Below are 6,000 nucleotides of genomic sequence, written 5' to 3' on the forward strand. Positions count from 1 at the left end.
CATTAAGCAGTTGTTCACCTTAAAGCTCCCATCATTGGTTATCAATCATTAACATGTTTGCCCACTTTTTGAAGACACAGACACACTGTTTTTTTTATTAGGTGAGAAAACTCTGTTTCTGGTATGAAGTATACAGAGATTCTGAAAGAGGATTCTCTACTTTTACTGTATTCTTCAACACATCCTCATACCGCAACCTCTGAATAGGTCAACTGTAAGGCAACAACCAAAACCCTGAGGCTATAACCAACGTTGAGTCACGTTTTTAGATGATAAAGTGTTAGAAATAGTGACATTTTTTTTTAGTTTTTTCATCCAATAGTCCAAAATCCACTTTTTGTTAACTGTCAGTCAACTGCTGGATTACCTTGTATCCCTTTTTTGGAAGTATAAAAGTAGGTGTCTGTAAGTCAAATTAAACCCATTTATTAACATTCTGGTTGCTATAACAATCCTAAGTGTCTCTTCTCTACACCTCCACCTGTAGAGCAATGGCACACTTGTTCAGGTGTAGGTGTTGTTCTGTTTACCTCAGAAGGTTGGAGTAGAATCAGTCACTGGTAGTTTCTCATAGGGACTAAAATGAACAGCTATATCTGCAAAAGGACCAAAACAAAGACCTTATATCAATGTTGACAGCACTGTGTTGAATTTACTACTGGCCATAATATAAGATAACTTATCTCTATTGACGGATATGCTGCGGTAGGTGAGGTGACGTTGATAATGAATAAGGACAGGCTAGCCCTGGGAATCAGGCTAATGAGTTGGCTTTGGTACAGAGGGCCTAATTTAGCATGAAGGCGGAGGCTCTCTCTTAAATGTCTACAGGGAGTGGCTAATAAGGACAGCACAGTGAGTGACAAAAGTTAACTGTTTCTAGCTAAGGAAGAGATCAGGGCAGATCCACACAATCAGTTTTCCTTGAATCCTTCATTTGCCAGGTGTAAGACACTTTCACTATCACATTCACTATTACTCAACACCAGTTTGTTTCACCTGATTAATTTACAGATGCCCATTCCTAGAGAGTGGCCTTCAGTCTGTTTGTGGCTGTGACAGTGAGTGTTGGAGTTGTGCCTTGCTTCAGGTTTCACTTTTTGGATGAAGCAGTAGGGCCTTTTTTCTTCCCAAATAATCAAAATCCAATTTCGAGTCTATCCAGACTGAACTTTTGATAAATAAATAATAATATAATGTGTAATAATGGTGACTCACTAGGACTGCTTGTTTTCACAAATTGCCTTCACTTATTTTTCTTTGCCCAGTTGCTGCCCAAGGTTACACAGTTGGGACTATTTATTCCTGGGAAACAATTCAAGGGAAGTTGAGTGATGAGGATCTGTTGGTTTTTAGTCTCGATGCTGAACAGGACCAATGATGTGTGTTTAAAGGATTACACAATGTGGACGCCATGTAATATGTTTTGGACATGTTGACGAGCCAAAAGATGTTGGCAAGCTAATGTAGGTTTGGAGAAGATTTACTGAGAATAGGAGTCATGTCAAGGGACAGCAAGGAAAATGATTTATTATGAGGGAGGGGATTTAAACAATGGTCTAGGGAATTGCTATTAGATGACACCAATACAGCAGCCTTGTTTGAAAATGCTGAATCCCCTGTGATAGCTTAGACATGTTCCAGTCTGACAAAATGTAAGTCATCCCTTCCTAATATCTGTAATATGTGATGCTTTAAGATTAAGACTGCAGGCTACGGCCTGTGGGTCAACACGGTAGTCTAACTGAGCAGCCTTGTCATTTTGATTATGTTTCATTACCTCACTGAAACAGAAAATATTTCAAGTAAGATCAGTGAATGAGGATCTAAATCCCCTGTCCAGTTCTGCCATTTCACTGGCAAAATACCTTTTTAACTGTCCTCAACCTTCATTTCAACACATCTACAATTTATTGCATGTTGAAACATTATTCTGTCACTGAACTATTGCAATGTATTACATTTGATGTATTTTTGATAATGAAGCAGGCCAGGTGCTATAGAAATGTTGCAAATGTATCAAAATGCTCAATTCAAAGAGAAATGCATATAGCACATATTCAGTCATATTCAAATAAGTCGCCAGACCCTAAATGAGGTTGTGATGTCACCACAATACAGTCATCGCCCTAAGCAATGTCCCAAGCATAGCCACGTTTGCAAAAAGTGATGGCAGACCTGATGCTTTGAGGCCGTTAGACATAGTGGCCAAACCATGTAATAACGACCCACCATAATGGAAGATATTGTGTACTGAGCATCAAAACCTCAAAGAAATGACTTGTTTCACAATCAGAATTTGAGACATCTGGTCCGATAATTAAGTCAAAAGAAGCCACACAATTAAACTTTTTCAGCGTTATGTAGAAATGAACAGGGCTCTGTGTTCAAAGCCGTATACAGATTTCCCTTACTTGATTCATGGGTGCTGAGGTAACCAGGGCGGATGATGCCTGCTCAGGCCTGTAAAGAGCAGTCCAATCAGAACAGACAGGGCTTTTTGGGAGGCAGTATTTCCCCATTATGCCCCTAACAGTGGCACACCTCTGCAGTGGAGACATGACTGTCACTGTTTTACTGATGGGAGGAGAGGTGAGGAGAAGAGAAGGGGGACAGGAGGAGACAGGAGAGGAGGAATAAGGAGGGCTGTGTTTTGTCTCATCAGTAGGTCTATGTGATTTGCTGTTTGGTTTAGACAGCTGTGATTAGAGCATAATGACGGAGCAGGAACGCTTTCTTATAACTTTAGAAACAAACATTATATTAACTTACACTGTCACACACTTGTATAAACAGAGAGGATACTAATTACAGGTTGATATGATGGACTGACGGTGGATGGACTGGATAATGAGGTGTGGAAAGAGCCGATACGGACAGAACTTCCTTGTGATACTGGATACTTTTCATATTATTTGTATCTACAATGCATAATCTTCTTTTTCTTGCTCTTGCTCATTTTCCTCTCTGTAAATGATCTTCCTGTCTCTGTTCACCACCACAGTATCGTGTGACACATATCTTTGTGAATTCTTCTCTTCCAGCATTTTTTTTTTTGCTGCCTAAAATGGTTATTTTATGGACAACTGAGTGCAGCCGTGCACTCATAAAACAAGGTAGGTGGTATACCTCAGTGAGACTGGAAAACACAACTACTATTTTCAGTAAACTTGTGTTAAGGTAGGTTGCATGAAGTTCAAGGAATTAAAAAAAAACAAAAAAACTTAAAAACCCATGTTCAGTACTGAAGGTAAATGATTTCTACACCTTTACTTACTAGAACCCTACAGTATTTAAATGTCAGTCTACTTGTGCTTGGGACATTACACTCTATTCACAACTTTCCCCAGAATCAGAAATCGCTTTTCACAACTTGTCAAGAACTGTCTCTCTGCCTTTCTCACTGTTGATCCCTCTCTTTACTGCTTTGTCTCCTCACAAACACACACACACACACACATACACACACTCATATTCTCAGAGTGTAAACAGCACAATCTACTTATATCAGGGAAGTTACAGCTGTACAGCTATATTACAATGTTTACAGTCAATTAAAAGCTTAATCTATTGAAAAGCAGCCGAATATAAAGCAGCACGTGGATTTGCATCAATAGATTACATGTGTATGTGTGAGTACATAAAGCTTCTGTGTGTGTGTGTGTGTGTGTGTGTGTGTGTGTGTGTGTGTGTGTATGTGTGTGTGTGTGTGGTTCATGTTCCTAACACACAAACTATACTGTAATAATGTAACAAGGAAGGAGAAATTGCATTAGGTTCGCAATGAAATGCCACCAATCAGTTCAGTGTGTTCCCGATAATTGAACAACAGCAGACCTTTTCATGTGTCCTGACAGCAAGCAAACAATTTCGGAGACGTCGATGTGAAACAAACTCTTACTAATCTTTCCCAGGAGTGACTGGGCAGAAGCCCCTGGCCTCTCCTTCTCCTCCTTTTGTCCACTCACAACTGGCTATTTTTTCACCTGTTGCACACATCTGCTGCATGTCTACCCATCCATATGCTTAGATGGATACACCTGCCATAAAACACAAGATATGACTTTAAGATAAACCAACATTTAAGCACTTAGTCTGGGGAAAACCTTCTTAAAATTTCTTCGAAAATTAAGCCGAAAACTGTATCTTTGTCTTTTTGTTAAGTCCTCAGCCTTCTTCTCCTGTTCACAAATGAACCTTTCCTTCTAATCTGATACTAATCTTATATCTATAGATATTCGGGGTGGCCAGATTATCGACCTTGGCCGATTATCAGGGCTGATATTCAGCATTTCGTGATTAGCGGTATCAGTGATTTTTCTGTCAGACTGCCGAACAAAATTTAAAAATGTGCTACTTTGGCTCTGATACAGTAACCTCTCACACAATGTCCCACCTACAATAACATCTGATTGGTAAGGCATCACAACAAATAGCCCATGAACACTGAATAAACTGAATTTGCAAGGCAACTCCTAACGGAAGTGATCAAATAAATAGAGTGGAGAGGAAATATTAAGTAGCAGAAAACTGAATTTTTTCAATGTTAGGATACACAGTACATGCACACTATATTTGGGTATGTATTAATTAAAGTATCAGCTGTACATATAGATGTTCTGAGTGTTCTGTTCTATGTGGTGAAATAAGTTTATATTGAGAGGTAAATTCATAGTATATAGGATGAAGTAACGTAACTTATACTAGCCATCAAATGCATTTAGTTCAAATGTATTTTTTATGTGGAGGCCTGCGGGTTGGTTGGTATATTATGGACCTATACTGTATAAAGATTATAATCCATGAAACTGTATTACAAGTACTTTAGTTCAGCAGTAAATGACAGATATAAAATTAACAACCCAAACTAAGTGCGTTGACTTGACGGCTGCCTGTCTAACGAGGAGGAATATGGACAGTTGTTATCAGATGAACAACTGTGACACTAACGGATAATAACGCGCAGAAGTCCTGGGATGGAGAGAAACACAACTGTCCGTCTCGCTCGCGGGTAATTAGAGAAAAATAAGTTAGCTAGCTAACGGTGCGTCTCAAGTGCAGCTCGACGCAGCAAAACGTGACTCTAAACTTCTACCACATTCAAACCCCTCTAAAAAAAACACATTTCCAATACCTTTTCTTCCTCGTGTCAAACTTTGAGAGTTATTTCAAGGTAGCGCGCTCACCTGTGCCGGGCTCCTCGCCTCCGTTGCTCCAACACAGTCGCTCCAAGGTGTGCTGCTACCTCTCATGGTGCCGCTGAACCGACTGCAAGAGCGGAGAGCTAACTCCTGCCGCGTGCACACGGTCTGACCTGCACGAGCTGCTGATGAGTGACACTGGACGACAGACCGCCTCGTGCCACTGACAGAGAGAGAGAGAGAGAGAGAGAGAGAGAGAGAGAGAGAAGGTGGAGGAAGAGAGAAATGGAAGGGGGGAAAACAAAGAGAAGAAAGGGGAGAGAGGGGAGAGAGAGGATGGGGGAGAGAGGAAGAGAGACCGAGAGGTTGAGAGAGAAGGGCAGACGGGGGAGAGAGAGAGAGGAGGGAGGGGGAGGAAAAGAGTGAGGGGGAAGACAGAGATGGATAGAGGAAGAGAGAGGTGGAGGAAGAGGGAAAGAGAGAGGGGACACGGCGAGAGGAAGGGGGAGAGATGGGAGAGAAAGGGGACGGGGAGAGATGAAGAGAGAGATGGGGGAGGGGGGGCGGGAGCGGGAGAGGAAAAAAGTGAGAGAGGAGAGAAGGGGATGGAGATGGGGTAAAGGAGAGAAGGATGGAAATAGAGACATAGAGAGAGAGAGAGGCGTACTTGTATTTGGTTGCAGTTGTGGTTCTTAATTATAGAATTTTATCACAAAAAAACATCAAATGTCAAGATGCTGATGATTAATTATTGATGATATTGTGATGATTTTTTTCTTTGTTTTATATTAATACTATTATTAGTCAGTCATGTTCTGATTGGTGAAGTGGGCTATAGCCTAAAGTACAGTCATTCAAG

The 6,000-nt window shown here is 40.8% G+C and overlaps 1 protein-coding gene across 6 annotated transcripts in view; it reads right to left on the minus strand.

Moving 5' to 3' along the window:
• Positions 1-5,347, minus strand: part of si:dkey-247m21.3 (5-hydroxytryptamine receptor 4) — a 44,084-nt gene extending 38,737 nt beyond the window's left edge. The window contains exons 1-4 of one of the 6 annotated variants that reach the window (XM_037118163.1): positions 5,187-5,347; positions 3,902-4,040; positions 2,415-2,463; positions 531-596 (exon numbers count right to left, since the gene is read on the minus strand). The gene's annotated coding sequence lies outside the window, so the exon portion shown is untranslated. Of the gene's footprint in view, positions 1-530; positions 597-2,414; positions 2,578-3,901; positions 4,041-5,186 lie in introns of all 6 variants that reach the window. The other 5 variants (XM_037118162.1, XM_037118165.1, XM_037118166.1 and 2 more) reach the window with 5 other exon arrangements.
• Positions 5,348-6,000: the final 653 nt, after the last annotated feature.

Source organism: Acanthopagrus latus, chromosome 12 (genome assembly GCF_904848185.1).
Source record: "Acanthopagrus latus isolate v.2019 chromosome 12, fAcaLat1.1, whole genome shotgun sequence".
Lineage (NCBI taxonomy): Eukaryota > Metazoa > Chordata > Actinopteri > Spariformes > Sparidae > Acanthopagrus > Acanthopagrus latus.